We start from the raw sequence: 23050 nt of genomic DNA on the forward strand, positions 1-23050 counted from the left end.
AGCTCCCAAAGGCGTAAAGCCAACAAAACAAGTTTTTAAACGGGTCACACTGATAATACCCAACTAGTAATGAGTTGGGGTCAATTGCCCGACCAAGCGGTATTTTAAATACCGTAACCCAAGCCCGTATAACGGAAAATAAGTTAAAAGTATTTACCTTTGCAAGTATAAATCCTTAATTGAAATAAATTGCAGATAGCTTTTACTGGTCCCCTAATCTGGAACGAAGGTTTAAATTAACCTATTAGAATCCTAACGGATCTTTAATTTAGCCGTAGCTTAGACCGGTCAGTTTCAACGGATAGTTACGGTTTAATCGCGTGAAAGGCGAAAACCGTGAATGGAGTGTGATTTTGACCCAACAAGTTTGAAGACTTGTTTTTATATGGGTATAATAATCATACTCTGGATTTTGGGGTCAAAACAATATGGTTTGACCCGTTTCGGCTATTTTATGTAAACTAGTTACATAAGCCGAACCGTGCGCGCAAAAGGCGTAACGGGTAACCGTAAGAGTCCTACACTGTTTTCCTAAATCAATATGTCTTAAAGAGGTTGTGGTATCAGTAGGATACCTTCCATAATGCCCGTAACGAGTTTAAGTTCATAATATGCCCCGTAGGGGTATTTCGGTCTTTTTAAAGATTATAAAAGAGGTTTATGAGTTCTACAGGAAATCTGAGTTTCCCGAACAGTTTATAAAGTCTAAAATACTTTATTTATTATTTAAAATCAGTAGCAACTGGAATCAGGTCAAAAGACCTTGTAGAACTTAAGTTATGGCCGAAAATGGTATATTCGGTATTTACCGAACCGTTGCCATAACCGCAGGTTATGAGCAGGTTAAAAATAATTAAAAATCTTTAAAAATCCCAAAATATTATTTTACATCAGTGAGTAAAAGGTTTGGTGTCGAAATCCGGGTTTAGATAGGCGTTATGCTAATTGCGCTATTAAATTACTAAAGTTTCCGTAATTTGCGCTATTTAGCATAACTCCTATTCTGGACCTCGGATTGACGTGAAATTTTAGGGACATGCTTAGAAATCAGTAACTAAGGTTATGATTCTTTCACATGTCCGAAATTCTCGTTTTAAATCAAAAAGGGCGTTACGGTCAACTTTTAAGCATTTAACGGAAATGTGTAAAAGACTCGGACAAACAACGAACCGGTCACAGAGGGTTATACCATCATGTAACCTGGTCCTAAGAGAGTCCTAAGGCATATCTAAATCAAACTTTAACGGGTCAGAACTGAAGTCAAAGCAAAAGTCAAAGCTTTTGCGACTTTCGGCTCCGAACCGGGTCAAAACAGTAAATGGTCGGATCAAACAAGCTTAGACTAGTTAATATACTTATTATCATGTTCTATGAGTGTTTAAACAGGTTACATATCATCTACATTACTGATTATTCAAGAAATCGCAAAATAGCATTTCTGTTGACTTTTTCTAAGCACGTTTGACTCGACATTTGGACTAGTTAAAGTGGGAATCAGAGGGTGCCCTTTTAGGGGTTTAAAGCCCACATGATTACCAACATATAACTATCCTTGATTCAACAAACCACTGGACCATTCGTGATTTATCGCAAAGTCAATCATTAATTATGACGGATTGACTTTTAAGCTAAACTAAGCAAAAACAAAGCCACAAAAGGGTAGACACACTTACAGAAGCTTGGTGCACGACTAAGGATGATAGAAGAGTGCTTTGGAGCTCCAGAAGTGATTTAGAATGCAGGTTTAAGGTGTGTTTCACTTTGGTGCAATGTGGTGCCTTTTATAGTGAAAAATTAGGCTTAAGATCATTACAACACACCCTACATTGGATCATGGATGATCAGCAGGTGGCCCTGGGTGCTAGGGGGCATGTAGAGGGCGCCCATGCTTCATTAATTGCTCAAATGATCGTTCACAAGCTCAAACAGCAAGTCTGTCCAAGAATTCTGCATCTGGGACTTGTACGCGACCCGCATTAAGATTCAGACTGGGCTCACGCGGGCCGCCTGAATCTTAATGTCAGAAACCGTATCAACAGGTGGCTCGCGGCCCGCTTCAACTTGCTTGTTTCACTCAGGCGGGCCGCCTGAGGCCTGAATTTCAAGATTTTCAAATCTTTTGTCATGATTAACCTGACCTTTCGGTTTCGAAGGGGTAACTTTGCGATTTGGCCCTCGATTATTTACGATTAAGGGCCTCGCGACTTTTACCCGCATTGTTAAGTCCCCGGTTAGTTAATTTACTATCCGAAAAGCCTTAACTTTTATTGTTGACGCTTTTAACCCCTCGCATACGAATTTGATCATAACTTTCTCGTTTTAAAACGGAACTTCGCGAAATTTATATCTGTGACAACTCGAGTTTCTGACTTTCACTTTCGCATTAGATGCGCGTTGACTTTGACTGTTTAGTTGTTTGGATTGTGGACTTGAAATTGTACGCGTTGTGTTTTAATGAAACGTATTGTCGTTTTGCCTATATGTGATTACTTGCTGTGGTAGAAAATAATATTAGAATTATTATTAAAACACTTAGTCTAGATCACGAAACATGACATACAGTTCGAAGGATCTCGAAACATATCCTTCGATTCGAAGGATCAACTTTCGGTTCGAAGGATCTCGAAACATATCCTTCGACCAAGGACCCTATCCTTCGACATCTTTCGGCCCAGTCTTTCTAATGGGCTTGGCCCATTCCTGTGATACGTTTATATACGTGAATGCATGTAAACCGGAGTTATTTTCAAAAACCCTAGTTTCCTCTTGTGCGACGGCAGCAAGCTTCAAGACCTTTTTCCCTTCTCTTTGGAATCCGATTCAGTATTGGATTGTGGTTAGTGATTCTAGTTCCGATTGGTGCTTTAGTATATGATTGATCTTGGTTAATTGTGTGTGTGATAAAACATGTACGTGTGTCTAATTCTGAATAGTCGGCGAAATAGTGTCCTACGATTTTGATGATCTTGTCGTGTTAATTGATTTAACTGATAATCGAACACATGATTACACGATTTCATTGTTAACCGATCTTGTTGCTAGTTGATCGCATGTGGGCCGATTTAATTGCATATGTATATACCTGATGATTGATAGCATTTGTATGTGCGATAGATATTGTTCATCTGAATCGGATTGTTCATATTGTAATCGGTTGGTATGTATGTCTTGGAAAATATTTATGTTAATCGGATTGTTACGCCATGGGTTCGAGTATTGATCTTGATTAGTTATGAACTTGTCGTGTTTTAAAGTTAACCTGATTGAATGTAAATAGGTTGTGTTCATGTATGGTTCGATTAGGGTTCTTGAGAAACAATTGAAATCTGCCTGTTTGATCGATGACGTACTGAAACTGTTAGGAATTGATAGTTGACCGAAAGATAGTGTGTTGACCGAAACATAATCTGTGTGTCGAAGGATAACTATGTCGAAACATAGCTGATGTGTCGAAAGATAACCATGAATCGTAAGATGATAACTGTGTATCGAAAGACGTGTCGAAACATAATTGTGATAATTGTGATAATTGTTAGACCGAAGGATGAGCAATGTATCGAAGGATGGGTAATGTGAATCGAATGATAGTTGATGATTAAATGTGAAATGATACGTGTTGTGCCGATATGCAAACTGACTGTTATGTGAACATTAAATTGCATGCGTATCATTGTGAACATGAACTGATTTGTTATACGTGCATACAATAGGACGTGATTAATTACTTGTGAGTGCATAATCTAGCATACCGAGCAAACCAAGGTGAGTTCACACTCTTACCAAGGCATGGGATTCCCGGGGTGTTGGGAATGGGATTGAAAGGATAAGGTTGAATAGATACACTACTGACACTATGACTAGACTACCATATTACTGTCCTCGGATGTGAAGGATACTTATACTGATCACTATCCTCGGATGTGAAGGATACTTATACTGATCACTATCCTCGGTTGTGAAGGATACTTATACTGATCACTATCCTCGGTTGTGAAGGATACTTATACTGATCACTATCCTCGGATGTGCAGGATACCTATACTAATCACTATCCTCGGTTGTGAAGGATACTTATAGATACGATTAGTCTAGTGGTTATACAACATGGGAAGCCCCCACCAATAGAACGTACTAACGGCCCAGTAGAGCCACCTGTTACAAACGAACTTACTATTACGCATTTACTTTCTGTGAACTCGCTCAACTAGTTTGTTGATCATTCTGTTACATGCCTTGCAGATCGTTAGGTACTTGGAGCTTGCACTGGAGAAGCGGGTCGTTGTGGGCAAGGATCGTGGTTTCTACGATGAAACTATTATGACATTTAAAACTATTAGCTATTGTTGGTTTATTTACTATGCTTCCGCTACACTTTAAAACTATGGTTATGTTTTGAACACCTATCATAATGAATGGATGGTTTACATTTATTTTACTTAATATTAATTACATGTTCAATATGATTGGTGGCTTGATCCTGGTCAGTCACGCTCCCAAGCGGTGATACTCCGCGTGTGGATTTTGGGGGTGTGACAGATTGGTATCAGAGCCATTGGTTATAGAGAACTTGGTTTTAATATGGAAAAACGTTTTTATTAAAACCAGACTATAACCAGAACAGTGCTCTCAACGATCCACAACGACGCTTCGCTCCACGTGCAAGACTCAATTTCCTAGGTAATAAGGTTTATGTTTATTGCCTACATGCTAGAAATTGCATAGAACTTTGCTCGTAGTATGCTTACATTACCTTGCTCACAACTTGTCATTGCATGAGAATACTTATGTGCTTACACTCTTCTGTCATCGCACTATTCGCGAACCTTTCTCACTTATGTTGCCTTTGATGTGAAGATCAATGGCCGCACGAATTAACATGACTCAAGCCCAGCTAGAGGCTCTCGTTGCTGCGGCAGTTGCAGCCGCCCAAGCAGGTAGTATACCCTGCAGTATAGACACTAGGATCTTTAGATCCTACATTAATTCTCGTACTTAACTTTGCCCTATTCGTACACAATAGGTCAACCCGCTCAGCAACAACCTGGGTGCACCTTCAAGAATTTCATGGATTGTCGTCCTAGCTCGTTCAGTGGCACGGAAGGAGCAGTTGGACTCCTCCACTGGTTTGAAAAGCTCGAGTCGGTTTTCGAAATGTGTGAATGCCCTGAGGCTCGCAGGGTGAAGTTCGCCACTGGCACACTTGAAGGGATTGCGCTCACTTGGTGGAACGCACAAGTGCAGATCTTAGGGTTGGCAGCTGCTAACGCCACACCCTGGAATGATTTCAAAGAACTGATCAAGAGGGAATACTGCACTAGAGAAGACATTCACAAGTTGGAGGACGAGTTGTATAACTTGAAAATGGTTGGTTCGGAAATCGAAGCTTACACTAAGAGATCAAATGAGTTGGCTGTGTTATGTCCAACTATGGTGGACCCTCCATACAAGCGTATTGAGTTGTATCTCAAAGGTTTGGCACCAGAAATACAGAGCCACGTTACCTCAGCTAACCTCAACAACATCCAGGAAATCCAGCGTCTCGCTCATCGCATCACCGATCAGGCAGTGGATCAGAATAAACTGCCTAAGCGTATCAGTGCTACTGCTACCGCTACTGCTTCTACTACACTTGCTACTCCCAGTGAAAGTAAGAGAAAATGGGATGGGGATTCTAGCAAGGGATCAGCTTCAGTGCAGTCGCAAGCTCAACAGCGAAAGACAGACAGTTACCAGAGTCCCACTCAACACTCCTCAGGCAGCCACAGACAAGGAGGGTATCGAGGAAACCTTCCAAAGTGTAACACCTGCAACAAACATCACAGTGGCCAGTGTAATAAGGTTCGTTGTCAAAGATGCCTCAAGATGGGTCATGAGGCCAAAGATTGTAGAAGCGCTTGACCTGCAAACCAGAATCAGCAGCAACCTCAAGCACAGCAGAATCAGCAGCAGGGTAACAAAGGGTGTTTTCATTGCGGCGCAGAGGGTCACTTCAAAAGGCATTGCCCTCAGTTGAACAGGAACCAGAACAACAACAACAACCACAACAATAACCAGGGCAACGGGAACAATAACAACAACAACGGGGGAAACAACAACAACAATGGCAACGAAGCTCGGGGTCGTGCTTTTGTGCTAGGTCGGGGTGACGCAGTGAATGATCCCAATGTGGTTATGGGTAAGTTTCTTCTCGACGATATTTATGTTACTGTCTTATTTGATTCGGGTGCTGATACAAGCTATATGTCATTGAAAATGAGTAAACTATTAAAACGTACACCAACACCCCTAGACACCAAACACGTTGTAGAACTAGCCAATGGTAAAAGTGTAGAAGCCGCACAGGTAGTCAAGGGTTGTAGTATTGTTCTAGCGGGTCAGACTTTCTCGATTGATCTCATACCCATAGTTTTGGGTAGTTTCGACGTCGTCATCGGTATGGATTGGTTATCCCAACATCACGCGGAGATCTTATGCAAAGAAAAAGTTATACGTATTCCTCGCTCCAGTCAGGAACCTCTCGAAGTACAAGGTGACAAGAGTGGTGCTGTGGTTGGCATCATCTCTTTCTTAAAGGCGCAGAAATGTTTACGAAAGGGACATACTGCCATTCTGGCACTTGTCACTGACGCATCAGCAAAGGAAAAGAAGTTGGAGGATATACCAGTTGTGCGTGATTTTCCTCAAGTGTTTCCTGAAGATTTACCTGGTTTACCTCCTCATCGTCAAGTCGAGTTTCAGATTGAGTTAGCTCCTGGAGCAGCACCAGTAGCCCGCGCACCGTATCGTTTAGCTCCAACCGAACTGGAAGAACTGTCGAAGCAGCTACAAGAGCTCTTGGAAAAGGGCTTTATTCGTCCAAGCTCTTCGCCTTGGGGAGCTCCAGTGTTATTTGTGAAGAAGAAAGACGGTACGTTCAGGATGTGCATCGACTACCGCGAACTCAATAAGGTGACGGTGAAGAACCGTTATCCTCTTCCGCGCATAGATGACCTATTCGACCAGTTGCAAGGGTCGTGTTACTATTCCAAGATTGATTTAAGGTCAGGGTATCATCAGCTGAGAGTCCGCGAGGAGGACGTCTCCAAAACCGCTTTCAGAACTCGCTACGGTCATTACGAGTTTCTTGTCATGCCATTCGGGCTTACGAACGCGCCTGCAGTCTTCATGGATCTTATGAACAGGGTGTGCAAACCCTATCTCGACAAGTTCGTCATTGTTTTCATCGACGACATTCTGATTTACTCCAAGAGTCAGGAGGAACACGAGCAGCACTTACGTCTTATCTTGGAACTTCTTCGAAAGGAGCAACTGTACGCAAAGTTTTCAAAATGCGACTTCTGGCTTCGTGAAGTCCACTTCTTAGGCCATGTGGTGAACAAGGATGGGATTCATGTCGATCCATCCAAGGTTGATTCGATCAGAAACTGGCCAGCACCACGTACACCGACAGAAATACGCCAATTCTTGGGTTTGGCGGGTTACTACAGGCGATTTATTAAAGACTTCTCCAAGATCGCGCAACCACTTACTATGCTAACACAGAAAGGTGTCGTTTACAGATGGGGTAATACGCAAGAGACCGCTTTTCAGTACTTAAAGGATAGGCTTTGCAGCGCACCTATTCTCTCATTGCCAGAGGGCACGGATGACTTCGTGGTTTATTGTGACGCATCGATACAGGGGCTTGGTTGTGTATTGATGCAGCGGGATAAAGTTATTGCCTACGCTTCACGGCAACTCAAGGTTCATGAACGAAACTACACGACGCACGATCTAGAGCTGGGAGCTGTTGTTTTCGCGCTTAAGATATGGCGACACTACCTGTACGGTACCAGGTGCACGATTTACACCGATCACAGGAGTCTCGAGCATATTCTTAAGCAAAAGGATTTGAATATGCGTCAACGAAGATGGGTTGAACTTCTAAACGACTATGAATGCGCCATCAAGTATCATCCAGGCAAGGCCAATGTTGTGGCTGATGCCCTCAGTCGGAAAGACACTCTACCTAAGCGCGTGCGAGCGCTACAGCTTACTATTCAGTCCAGTCTTCCTGCACAGATACGAGCTGCTCAGTTAGAAGCACTGAAACCCGAAAACGTCAAAGCTGAAGCCTTACGCGGCTCAAGGCAACGCATGGAACAAAAGGAAGACGGCGCCTACTATGTAACGGGGCGTATTTGGGTCCCACTTTATGGCGGCTTACGCGAACTTGTAATGGATGAAGCTCACAAGTCTCGCTATTCGGTACATCCAGGGTCGGATAAAATGTACCACGACATCAGCACTACTTATTGGTGGCCTAGTATGAAGGCTCACATCGCTACGTACGTTGGAAAATGCTTAACCTGTGCGAGAGTCAAGGTTGAATATCAGAAACCAGCAGGCTTACTTCAACAGCCCAGGATACCACAGTGGAAATGGGAAGAAATTTCCATGGATTTCGTTACGGGCTTACCTAGATCCCAGCGTGGGAATGACACTATCTGGGTGATCGTTGATCGACTCACAAAGTCTGCTCACTTCTTGGCTATCAAGGAAACGGATAAGTTTTCTACCTTAGCAGACATCTACTTGAAAGAAGTTGTTTCGAGGCACGGAGTGCCCACCTCTATTATTTCGGATCGCGATGCACGATTCACGTCAGAGCTTTGGCAAGCGATGCACAAATCCTTCGGCTCACGATTAGACATGAGCACAGCATATCATCCTCAGACGGATGGGCAGTCTGAGCGAACTATCCAAACTTTAGAAGACATGCTTCGAGCGTGTGTCATCGATTTCGGCAACGGCTGGGAAAAGCACCTCCCTTTAGTGGAGTTCTCATACAATAACAGCTATCATACCAGCATTCAAGCCGCTCCATTCGAGGCATTGTACGGACGTAAATGCCGGTCACCTCTCTGTTGGGCAGAGGTGGGGGACAGTCAAATTACGGGTCCAGAGATTGTAGTGGACGCCACAGAAAAGATTGCGCAGATACGACAACGCATGGCGGCAGCACGCGACCGTCAGAAAGCCTACGCGGACAAGCGTAGAAAGCCATTGGAATTTGAGGTCGGGGACCGGGTTTTATTGAAAGTTTCACCCTGGAAGGGTGTGGTTCGATTTGGTAAACGAGGCAAACTGAATCCGCGGTACGTCGGACCATTCGAAATCTTAGAAAAGATTGGCAAAGTAGCCTACAGATTAAACCTACCAGCTGAACTCAGTGCAGTTCACAATGTATTTCACGTGTCGAATCTGAAGAAATGCCTATCAGATGAGACCCTTATAGTTCCTTTTAAGGAACTCACTATCGACGAGCGGTTGCAGTTCGTCGAGGAACCAGTTGAAATCACGGACCGGGATGTTAAGGTCCTCAAACACAAGAGAATCCCTCTTGTTCGAGTTCGTTGGAACTCCCAGCGTGGCCCAGAGTATACCTGGGAACGCGAAGACCAGATGAAAGAAAAGTACCCCCAGCTATTCGAAACCAATGCATCCACTTCTGAGGCTGAAGCTACTACTACTGAATTTCGGGACGAAATTCCAAATCAACGGGGGGATGATGTGACACCCCAGGAAAACCAGTGAACGATGTAACTTACCTAGCTTCCTCAGTGAGTGCGTACCAAATTTCGGGACGAAATTTCTTTTAAGTTGGGGATAATGTGACAACTCGAGTTTCTGACTTTCACTTTCGCATTAGATGCGCGTTGACTTTGACTGTTTAGTTGTTTGGATTGTGGACTTGAAATTGTACGCGTTGTGTTTTAATGAAACGTATTGTCGTTTTGCCTATATGTGATTACTTGCTGTGGTAGAAAATAATATTAGAATTATTATTAAAACACTTAGTCTAGATCACGAAACATGACATACAGTTCGAAGGATCTCGAAACATATCCTTCGATTCGAAGGATCAACTTTCGGTTCGAAGGATCTCGAAACATATCCTTCGACCAAGGACCCTATCCTTCGACATCTTTCGGCCCAGTCTTTCTAATGGGCTTGGCCCATTCCTGTGATACGTTTATATACGTGAATGCATGTAAACCGGAGTTATTTTCAAAAACCCTAGTTTCCTCTTGTGCGACGGCAGCAAGCTTCAAGACCTTTTTCCCTTCTCTTTGGAATCCGATTCAGTATTGGATTGTGGTTAGTGATTCTAGTTCCGATTGGTGCTTTAGTATATGATTGATCTTGGTTAATTGTGTGTGTGATAAAACATGTACGTGTGTCTAATTCTGAATAGTCGGCGAAATAGTGTCCTACGATTTTGATGATCTTGTCGTGTTAATTGATTTAACTGATAATCGAACACATGATTACACGATTTCATTGTTAACCGATCTTGTTGCTAGTTGATCGCATGTGGGCCGATTTAATTGCATATGTATATACCTGATGATTGATAGCATTTGTATGTGCGATAGATATTGTTCATCTGAATCGGATTGTTCATATTGTAATCGGTTGGTATGTATGTCTTGGAAAATATTTATGTTAATCGGATTGTTACGCCATGGGTTCGAGTATTGATCTTGATTAGTTATGAACTTGTCGTGTTTTAAAGTTAACCTGATTGAATGTAAATAGGTTGTGTTCATGTATGGTTCGATTAGGGTTCTTGAGAAACAATTGAAATCTGCCTGTTTGATCGATGACGTACTGAAACTGTTAGGAATTGATAGTTGACCGAAAGATAGTGTGTTGACCGAAACATAATCTGTGTGTCGAAGGATAACTATGTCGAAACATAGCTGATGTGTCGAAAGATAACCATGAATCGTAAGATGATAACTGTGTATCGAAAGACGTGTCGAAACATAATTGTGATAATTGTGATAATTGTTAGACCGAAGGATGAGCAATGTATCGAAGGATGGGTAATGTGAATCGAATGATAGTTGATGATTAAATGTGAAATGATACGTGTTGTGCCGATATGCAAACTGACTGTTATGTGAACATTAAATTGCATGCGTATCATTGTGAACATGAACTGATTTGTTATACGTGCATACAATAGGACGTGATTAATTACTTGTGAGTGCATAATCTAGCATACCGAGCAAACCAAGGTGAGTTCACACTCTTACCAAGGCATGGGATTCCCGGGGTGTTGGGAATGGGATTGAAAGGATAAGGTTGAATAGATACACTACTGACACTATGACTAGACTACCATATTACTGTCCTCGGATGTGAAGGATACTTATACTGATCACTATCCTCGGATGTGAAGGATACTTATACTGATCACTATCCTCGGTTGTGAAGGATACTTATACTGATCACTATCCTCGGTTGTGAAGGATACTTATACTGATCACTATCCTCGGATGTGCAGGATACCTATACTAATCACTATCCTCGGTTGTGAAGGATACTTATAGATACGATTAGTCTAGTGGTTATACAACATGGGAAGCCCCCACCAATAGAACGTACTAACGGCCCAGTAGAGCCACCTGTTACAAACGAACTTACTATTACGCATTTACTTTCTGTGAACTCGCTCAACTAGTTTGTTGATCATTCTGTTACATGCCTTGCAGATCGTTAGGTACTTGGAGCTTGCACTGGAGAAGCGGGTCGTTGTGGGCAAGGATCGTGGTTTCTACGATGAAACTATTATGACATTTAAAACTATTAGCTATTGTTGGTTTATTTACTATGCTTCCGCTACACTTTAAAACTATGGTTATGTTTTGAACACCTATCATAATGAATGGATGGTTTACATTTATTTTACTTAATATTAATTACATGTTCAATATGATTGGTGGCTTGATCCTGGTCAGTCACGCTCCCAAGCGGTGATACTCCGCGTGTGGATTTTGGGGGTGTGACAGATATCGTATATTCTAGTGAGCGTATTTTACTGTTACAAAGCCTCGGGTTCGTCAAAGGGTCGATCAGAGGTATAAATTAAACATGTTGACACAATTAACCCCTGTAGCTTGTAATCTCTCACTTTCTCCCGCGTTTCGCTCCGTACGATCCATGATTTATTCGTTTGAAGGTACGAGCATCATTTAGGGTTACTATACAGTATATTTACCCTTCGTTGACATTTATAACCCTCGAATTTACATACTTTCAAGGTTTGTCAACTTTAGTCCTTTATTTAATATTTAATGCCACGTGTAAACTCATGACACGTGTTAACACATTATTGGACACAAAATTTCGAGGTGTTACATCCTTACCCCCTTAAAATAAATCTCGACCTGAGATTTACTGAAATAAATAAGGGTATTTTTCTTTCATCGTGGCTTTAACCTCCCACGTGAATTCGGGACCTCTACGGGCATCCCATTTGACCTTAACAATAGGTACATGCTTCTTTCGAAGCTTCTTTACCTGTCAATCTTCAATCGACAAAGGTTTTTCCACAAATTTCAAGCTCTCATCTATATGCACATCTGTATGGGGTATCACCAGTGATTCATCAGCGAAGCACTTCTTTAGATTGCAGATGTGGAACACATTGTGAATTCCATTGAGCTCCTCTGGTAAGTTTAACTTATAGGCAACTGACCCGACTCGTTCGATAACCTCGAAAGGTCCTATGTATCTCGGGCTTAGTTTGCCTTTCTTACCGAAACACATCACCCCCTTCCAGGGTGATACTTTAAGTAACACGTTTTCACCTACTTCGAAGTGAAAATCTTTACGCTTTGGATCTGCGTAACTCTTCTACCTATCTCGGGCAGCTTTGAGACGGTCTCGAATCTGGACAATCTTGTCCGTTGTTTCGAAGACTATCTCTGGTCCTGATAATTGGACATCTCCAACTTCCGCCCAACCAACAGGCGATCTACACTTTCTACCGTATAATGCCTCGAAAGGCGCAGCCTTTATGCTGGTATGGTAGCTATTGTTGTAGGAGAATTCGATTAGTGGTAGGTTCTTATCCCAACTACCACCCAAATCGATAGCACATGTACGCAGCATGTCTTCCAACGTTTGAATAGTACGCTCACTCTGACCGTCTGTCTGAGGATGGTAAGCCGTACTAAAAGTCAAACGTGTGCCCAAAGATTGCTGGAAGCTTTTCCAGAAATGAGACGTGTATCTAGTATCCCTGTCGGAGATAATAAACACAGGTATGCCATGTAAGGCTACAATCTTATCAACGTATAACTGGGCTAACATGTCGGAGCTATAAGTCTCCTTGATGGGTAAGAAATGAGCTGACTTAGTCAGTCTATCGACTATAACCCATATTGTGTCATTTCCTTTCCTCGTCTTGGGTAACTTGGTAATAAAATCCATAGTTACACATTCCCACTTCCATTCGGGAAGTTCAGGCTGTTGTAGCAAGCCAGACGGCTTTTGATGCTCAGCTTTGACTTGCGCACAAGTCAAGCATTTGGCTACATAAGCGGCTACAGACTTTTTCAAGCCTATCCACCAATAGCTTGCCTTTAGATCCTGATACATCTTATCAGCTCCCGGTGAACAGAATATTTGGAACTATGGGCTTCCTAGAGGATAACATCTCGTAGTCCTCCATAAATTGGAACCCATATTCATCCATTCAATCGTAAAATTCCGTCCTTGCTAAGAGTTAACTGCTCCTTAGTTACCCCTAGCTTTTCTTTAGGATAGTTAGCTTCCAACACAGCTTCTCGCTGTGCAGCTAACAACCTTTCAATCAAATTATTCTTCACTTCAATGCTCTTGGCATTGATTCGGATGGGTTTCACCCTTTCCTTTCTACTCAGGGCATCAGCGACTACATTCGCCTTGCCGGGATGATATCTGATTTCACAATCATAATCATTTAAAGTCTCCATCCAACGGCGTTGCCTCATGTTTAGCTCCTTCTGATTAAACAGATGTTGAAGGCTCTTATGATCAGAATAGATCACAAACTTGATACCATACAGATAATGCCTCCACAGTTTGAGTGCGAACACAACGGCACCTAGCTCCAAGTCATGGGTGGTGTAATTCTTTCCGTGCACCTTTAACTGTCTCGAAGCATAGGCAATAACTTTGCCTTTCTGCATGAGCACACATCCCATGCCAGTGTGTGACGTGTCGCAGTAAACTACGAACTCTTCGCTACCTTCAGGTAATGTCAGCACAGGAGCGTTGCTCAGCTTTTGCTTCAGAATATCAAAGGACTCTTGCTGCTTAGGGCCCCAAACAAATTTTATCTTCTTCTTGGTCAGGGAAGTTAAGGGCGCAGCAATCCTTGAAAAGTTTTCAATGAAACGCCTGTAATATCCTGCTAACCCCAGGAAACTACGAATCTCTGTAGGCGTCTTTGGCTCTTGCCAATTCATGATAGCTTCAACTTTAGCGGGATCCACTTGGATACCACGCTCGCTGACAACATGTCCTAGGAATTGGACTTCTCGAAGCCAGAATTCGCACTTAGAGAATTTGGCATAGAGTTTCTCATGATGCAGGAGTTTGAGAATACAACGAAGGTGTTTCTCATGGTTAGCTCGGTTCTTCGAGTAGATAAGAATGTCGTCGATGAAAACGATGACGAATTTGTCTAAGTACGGCTTGCAGACGCGATTCATGAGATCCATGAACACAGCCCGTGCATTAGTGAGCCCAAAAGGCATCACTAGGAACTCATAGTGACCATAACGAGTTCTAAATGCGGTTTTATGTACGTCTTCATCTTTGACTTTCAGTTGATGGTAGCCTGACCTCAAATCAATCTTTGAAAAATAACTTGCCCCTTGTAACTGATCGAACAAATCGTCGATCCTCGGCAAGGGATATCTATTCTTTATCGTGACCTTATTAAGCTCGCGATAATCGATGCAGAGACGCATCGATCCGTCCTTCTTCTTAACAAACAGGACAGGTGCTCCCCAAGGAGACGAACTAGGTTTGATGAAACCTTTAGCTAACAGTTCATCCAGCTGGGTCCTCAACTCCTTCATTTCGGTTGGTGCTAGCCTGTAAGGTGCTCTAGCAATAGGTGATGCTCCAGGGATGATGTCAATCCTGAATTCCACTTGCCTATCCGGTGGCAAACCAGGTAGATCTTCAGGGAAAACTTCTGGATATTCCGAAATGACGGGAATGTCTTCTATTTTCGGTTTAGGCTCTTCAATAATCACTTGTGCCATGTAGATGACACAACCCTTCTTTAGACATTTTGAAGCCTTGTGCATAGTCACTTGCTCAGGCAATCTGTACTAGGTATCTCCCCGAATGGTAAGCGATTCACCAGACGGAGTCTTTATCACCACTTGCTTTCTGTTGCAGACGATTTGGGCCTGGTTGTGAGATAACCAGTCCATACCCAATACCAGGTCAAAACCGGCAATTTAAAGGGAAGTAGAGATAGAGGAAAAGAGTGGTTCTTAATGGATATCACACATCCATCTAACACAGTGGAGACGGTTTCTATGGTGCCATCTGCTAGCTCTACCTTGTAATTCACATTTAAGGTTTTGACAGGCATATTTAGCAATTTGCAAAATTTATGATCTGCGAAAGACTTATCAGCGCCCGAATCAAAAAGTACTCTTGCAAAGATATCATTTACGAGAAAAGTACCTGTGATCACGTTATCATCTAGCACTGCTTCTTTCGCCTCCATCCTGAAGACTCTTGCATTGGTCTTCTTGGCTTCTTCAGGCTTCTTGGCATATTTAGGGCAATTTATTTTAATGTGCCCTTTCTCGTTGCAGCCATAGCAGGTTGCATCCTTTATCTTTTTGCAATCCACGGTCTTGTGGTCCTTGGATTTGCATAACCCGCAAGCATACGACTTCGACTGAGTCTGCGAGTTTGATTCGAGTCTACACTTTCCAAAGTGATGTCTCTTGCAATTCTTGCACTTGGGCTTCTCACCAGACTGTTGCCCATCCTTCCTTGACTCCGACCCTCTCTTGTTATCACCGTTTCCACGGTGCTTCTTGCCCGACCTCCGTGAAGTATCATCTTCACGCTTTCTCTTTTCAGCTTCTTTGTTCCTCAGCAATCTTTGTCGGACCGCATCCAGAGTGAGGGACAAAGAAATGTCAGCTACAGATCTAAAGGTCGCTGGCCGAGAGGCCTTCACGCTTGCCTTTATTTCGGGGGCTAACCCACCGATAAAACGAGCTATTCTCTTTGGCTCCGGGGTTACCAGATACGGAACCAACCGGGACATCGTGTTGAAGCTCGTGAGGTAAGCTTGACAGTCAAGGTTCGTCATAACCAACGATAGAAAGTCGGTCTCGATCTTTTCAACCTCATGTTGAGGGCAGTAATTCTCCTTGATGAGAGAAATGAATTCCTCCCATGTCATGCTGTATAGAACAGCCTTTCCCGAGGCCTGAACCAACGATCTCCACCAAGCCAGGGCCTCGCCCTTGAATGATTGGGACACAAACTTTACCACGTCTTTCTCTGCACAGCCACTGATGTCCACCACGGTGTCCATCTCATCTAGCCACGTCATGCAATCAACCGCTCCTTTCTCCCCAGTGAAGTCTCGGGGTTTGCATGATACAAAGTACTTGTAGGTGCAGCCTCTGGCGCGAGATGCATCAATATATACTCTTTCTGGACGGACACTATTTTCATTGGACGAGTGACTATCATCGTCCTTTTTGGGCTTTGACGGTGGTTTGCTGTGAGATTTTGAGTGGGTTTTCGGCTTTGAGTGTGGTTTGGATATGGTTCTGCTCCGGGATTCAGTATATTCCTCGTATTGCCGATCCAGGGCTGCCTTAACAGCATTGTCGACAAGAGCTTTTAACTCAGCGCCCGCAAATGAACCTGGGCGTTATCGTATTCATCTTCTTTTGAATGACTATTCTCCCCACTTGGATCAGCCATGGTAACTTGAATCTGCTACAGAAGATAACGAAAAAATTTTATTTAGGAGTTTATTATGGAATTGTCTTTTATGGCAATTCATTAACCATGGTAAACAGAGACCATATCTGGTTAATTTGTTACTCACTTTTATTTAGGATTTGAACATATTTATCCTAATTACAAACAATATTGTTATTGGCATAAAAGCCTAGTCACGAGGACGTTTTATAGTATTAGCCGGGATTACAGAGAATCAAGGCATGAAGGTTTGAACCGTAGTTCTTTTACCCTTTTCCGACAGGGAGTCATAGACTACCACTGCCTTTTTGTCTTATATGACAATAATTATGGCCCGTAGGCACTACATCACTAATGGATGTTTATAAGTTATCGTCTTCATTGACGATTTAACCCAAGATTTATAAATCATTAATTTGGGCTTTGGAATCCTTAGAAGGACTTATACTAGAATGACGCGTGCGATTTTAACGAATCACATCTGCCATGAACGTCAACATGATTACAGAGGTTAACTGGGAATCTGAATCTTTTAATCAGGTCTTACCATCTTGGCCGGATCTTATAAAGACACCTGGCTAGGTTTCACTCTTAAGATTCTTTATTTAGGCAGATTTAAATTTAAAAGGAATGATTTTTGATTTATTTCATATATAATAATAACAAAAATGAAATTTATAACATAACATTCCATAAACTTCAAATATGATTACACGCTGCCCTAAACGTGACTTTTTAAATAAACAAGTACCTACGCAGAGGTTTACATAAGATAGATGTCCGCATAGGGACTAAAAGATAAGTCCACGTAGGGACTGAAATACGATAAATGTCCACGCAGGGACTAAATTGTAAATACAACAATACATAAGGAGACTAATGATCTCGTTTCTTCCTCCCTTTTAGTAGGTTTGCTAGGCCCTTGAGAAATCCACGATTACTCTTGCGTTCTTGTTCGAAGTCTCGTTCCACACGGTTTAAACGGTGGAGTATTTCTTCTTGCTCCGGTGGAGAAAAACGTGGCTGCTGCGACGGTTGCTGAACCGGAGGTCTAGGAGGTATTGGATACCCATGAGCTGAGTAATCTGGTCTCCAAGAGGTTCCATGGAGGGCATTATAATTAGCCGCTACCACATATGGATCGGCATCATAGTTATAGTTGTAGTGCGTGTGAGTCGGCTGCTCAAACGGATTGTACGCCATGGAAGCGTCGTACGCTGGTATCGGATTGTCATATCCGAATGGTGGCGGAGGTGGTGCAACTGGTGCAGAATTCACCTCTGCAGGGTGACCAGAAGGTTCCCCTAATTGTGGTTCTTCTTCAGGTACTGACGGAAAGTGACTCGCACTCGAGTGGCGAGGGGTGCTGAAATGGAATTCCCCTCCTCGGGTAGACATCCGTGCGCCTGATCTTCTACGCCTTGGCGGATCTGGAATTACTGGTTGAACCGGTAGCGGTGGTGGCGGCGTAACTGCCACGAACCGCGAATCCTCAGAAGGATCCTGTTGTTGCTGTTGATCATGAGGCGAGAAGTGATGAGATGGTGTAAAGTACCAATTACATTGGTCAAACCTCGCCTGGTAACTATCGGGACCTTGATAGGGTGTTCCATGGAAGGGTGACCCATCAGAAATCTCGATTGGATGATTGGGAGTACCCCTTGCAGGTTCGACGGGATCTGTATCCTCGTCCATATCCACTGCATTGTCTTCAGAAAAGTGATCCTCTGGTCCTAAAGGGTTATACCCTATTGGTTCTTGGACATAATCCACCGGGTTAAACTGTCCTACGAAGAAAGGTGAAGGATCGCCATAAGAACGGTGCGAAGCAGATCGCTGGAGAGGTATATAGGATGGTTGAGGGTTATTGGGATTGTTTTCCGAATCTGGTCCAAATGAATGACGGTATGAGGGTGTTGAGCTATGCGAGGTAGAATGTCTCGCAGGTTCAAAAAGGTTTCTTTTTCGTCTCTGTGGTTCCTCACTTCTTGTACTGGAAGGAGCTCGCATGTTCGAAGGTCCAGCCTCGTGATCATTGTGAGTAATGATCGTCCCTTTGCCTCTTCCTCCTCTTCCTCGTCTGATTGCAGGTGGCATATTCCTGCTTTCAAAACTTTAAATAACAATGAACAATAAAAAGACAAATGGGAATAACAATTCGAATTTGTCCTATGTTCTTGTCTAGACTCAAGTATGTGCAACTGTGTCATTGAGATTAAACACTTAAGGATAGAGTTTAATTCACTCAACGTTGGCTCTGATACCAACCTGTCACACCCTGATTTCCACGTGTCTCACCGGTGGGCCCGGTGGGGGATTACCGTGACGTAGTTGGCAACAATATAGTCAAACCACACAATATAAATGAATGCACAGCGGAAGCATAAAGATAAATATATTTCAACTTTATTCGTAATATCAATGTATCACCATTGTTGAAATAAAATCCACAGGGGATCAATAATAATAATAAAAGTATTGTTCAACAGACTTCAGGCATCTTAAGCTTGCGAGACTTCTAATGATGCTAAGGAGAAATCCCAACCAATTACGCATAGTACCTGCATTTGGTCTTTTGGGAAAAATACGTCAGTTTACACTGGTAAATACATTCAACTGACACTTTTGTAAAATGTTTAATAAAATTGGTTTAAATGCACAAGGCACAAACTCTTTATAACTTGGGATAATTTATAATTAAATCTTGTAAAGAATTACATGTTTACTATGCGTTCGGTCGCCCGGGTCGTGCCGGGTTAAAGTTTAATAGACACGCCACAAAGCATAAAGCCGTGGCGGGAAAACCAACGGTTATACCTCTAATATATATAGACACAATGCCGGGTGTACGCCTACACCCGGATGTCAAGGTAGTGGCCATTTCGTAAAATGATGCCAAGGATATCCGGGACATGGTCATTAAGCTCCCAAAGGCGTAAAGCTAACAAAACAAGTTTTTAAACGGGTCACACTGATAATACCCAACTACTAATGAGTTGGGGTCAATTGCCCGACCAAGCGGTATTTTAAATACCGTAACCCAATCCCGTATAACGGAAAATAAGTTAAAAGTATTTACCTTTGCAAGTATAAATCCTTAATTGAAATAAATTGCAGATAGCTTTTACTGGTCCCCTAATCTGGAACGAAGGTTTAAATTAACCTATTAGAATCCTAACGGGTCTTTAATTTAGCCGTAGCTTAGACCGGTCAGTTTCAACGAATAGTTACGGTTTAATCGCGTGAAAGGCGAAAACCGTGAATGGAGTGTGATTTTGACCCAACAAGTTTGAAGACTTGTTTTTATATGGGTATAATAATCATACTCTGGATTTTGGGGTCAAAACAATATGGTTTGACCCGTTTCGGCTATTTTATGTAAACTAGTTACATAAGCCGAACCGTGCGCGCAAAAGGCGTAACGGGTAACCGTAAGAGTCCTACACTGTTTTCCTAAGTCAATATCTCTTAAAGAGGTTGTGGTATCAGTAGGATACCTTCCATAATGCCCGTAACGAGTTTAAGTTCATAATATGCCCCGTAGGGGTATTTCGGTCTTTTTAAAGATTATAAAAGAGGTTTATGAGTTCTACAGGAAATCTGAGTTTCCTGAACAATTTATAAAGTCTAAAATACTTTATTTATTATTTAAAATCAGTAGCAACTGGAATCGGGTCAAAAGACCTTGTAGAACTTAAGTTATGGCCGAAAAGGGTATATTCGGTATTTACCGAACCGTTGCCATAACCGCAGGTTATGAGCAGGTTAAAGATAATTAAAAATCTTTAAAAATCCCAAAATATTATTTTACATCAGTGAGTAAAAGGTTTGGTGTCGAAATCCGGGTTTAGATAGGCGTTATGCTAATTGCGCTAATAAATTACTAAAGTTTCCGTAATTTGCGCTATTTAGCATAACTCCTATTCTGGACCTCGGATTGACGTGAAATTTTAGGGACATGCTTAGAAATCAGTAACTAAGGTCGATTATTTCACATGTCCGAAATTCTCGTTTTAAATCAAAAAGGGCGTTACGGTCAACTTTTAAGCATTTAACGGAAATGTGTAAAAGACTCGGACAAACAACGAACCGGTCACAGAGGGTTATACCATCATGTAACCTGGTCCTAAGAGAGTCCTAAGGCATATCTAAATCAAACTTTAACGGGTCAGAACTGAAGTCAAAGCAAAAGTCAAAGCTTTTGCGACTTTCGGCTCCGAACCGGGTCAAAACAGTAAATGGTCGGATCAAACAAGCTTAGACTAGTTAATATACTTATTATCATGTTCTATGAGTGTGTAAACAGGTTACATATCATCTACATTACTAATTATGCAAGAAATCGCAAAATAGCATTTCTGTTGACTTTTTCTAAGCACGTTTGACTCGACATTTGGACTAGTTAAAGTAGGAATCAGAGGGTGCCCTTTTAGGGGTTTAAAGCCCACATGATTACCAACATATAACTATCCTTGATTCGACAAACCACTGGACCATTCGTGATTTATCGCAAAGTCAATCGTTAATTACGACGGATTGACTTTTAAGCTAAATTAAGCAAAAACAAAGCCATAAAAGGGTAGACACACTTACAGAAGCTTGGTGCACGACTAAGGATGATAGAAGAGTGCTTTGGAGCTCCAGAAGTGATTTAGAATGCAGGTTTGAGGTGTGTTTCACTTTGGTGCAATGTGGTGCCATTTATAGTGAAAAATTAGGCTTAAGATCATTACAACACACCCTACATTGGATCATGGATGATCAACAGGTGGCCCTGGGTGCTAGGGGGCATGTAGAGGGCGCCCATGCTTCATTAATTGCTCAAATGATCGTTCACAAGCTCAAACAGCAAGTCTGTCCAAGAATTCTGCATCTGGGACTTGTACGCGGCCCGCATTAAGATTCAGACTGGGCTCACGCGGGCCGCCTGAATCTTAATGTAAGAAACCGTATCAACAGGTGGCTCGCGGCCCGCTTCAACTTGCTTGTTTCACTCAGGTGGGCTGCCTGAGTCCTGAATTTCAAGATTTTCAAATCTTTTGTCATGATTAACCTGACCTTTCGGTTTCGAAGGGGTAACTTTGCGATTTGGCCCTCGATTATTTACGATTAAGGGCCTCGCGACTTTTACCCGCATTGTTAAGTCCCCGGTTAGTTTAATTACTATCCGAAAAGCCTTAACTTTTATTGTTGACGCTTTTAACCCCTCGCATACGAATTTGATCATAACTTTCTCGTTTGAAACGGAACTTCGCGAAATTTATATCGTATATTCTAGTGAGCGTATTTTACTGTTACAAAGCCCCGGGTTCGTCAAAGGGTCACTCAGAGGTATAAATTAAACATGTTGACACAATTAACCCCTGTAGCTTGTAATCTCTCACTTTCTCCCGCGTTTCGCTCCGTACGATCCATGATTTTTTCGTTTGAAGGTACGAGCATCATTTAGGGTTACTATACAGTATATTTACCCTTCGTTGACATTTATAACCCTCGAATTTACATACTTTCAAGGTTTGTCAACTTTAGTCCTTTATTTAATATTTAATGCCACGTGTAAACTCATGACACGTGTTAACACATTATTGGACATAAAATTTCGAGGTGTTACAGTTTGCGTACGCCGTCGTTTCGTTTGCGGTTATGGCGTTAACTAGTGATTTTCCGTCGGTTACTGCCTTCTGGTATTCATCAGGTTTTGAAGATCTTATTGTTTTAATTTGTTTTTTATATATCTATTTTTAAGTTTGTTAGTTGATGATGTAAATATGTAATAGGTGTTGAAGTAGAATTATGTTGCCGATTGTTTAAGTTAGTGAGATTTGTTAGTTGGAGATGTGATTGATGTTGAAGTAGGATTGTGTTGTTAATTGTTTTAGGAATAGATGAAGTTGATTTATTTGAGTTTTTTAATTAAGAAAATTTTTTAATTAAAAGTAATTGGACAAAACTACCCCTGCATAAAAAGACAAAAAAGACATGTTGGAATAGTAAAAAATGAGACTTTTTGAGATTTGGACTAAAATGGCAACAAAATACCAACCACAGGGACCCAGATTTAAAAAGTTTGAGATTTGGACTAAAATGGCAAAACTGGCCAAACCACATGGACCAAAATGACAGCTTACTCTAAAAACAATTAAAAAATATAAATTAATTTGATTTTAGAGAGAGATAGAGAGAGGAGAGAGAAAGATGAGAGAGAGAGAGAAAGCAGGCCCGTCGTGATCGTCGCTGGGGAGACGGAGAAGCCGGG

This window comes from Helianthus annuus, chromosome 2 (assembly GCF_002127325.2).
Source record: "Helianthus annuus cultivar XRQ/B chromosome 2, HanXRQr2.0-SUNRISE, whole genome shotgun sequence".
NCBI lineage: Eukaryota > Viridiplantae > Streptophyta > Magnoliopsida > Asterales > Asteraceae > Helianthus > Helianthus annuus.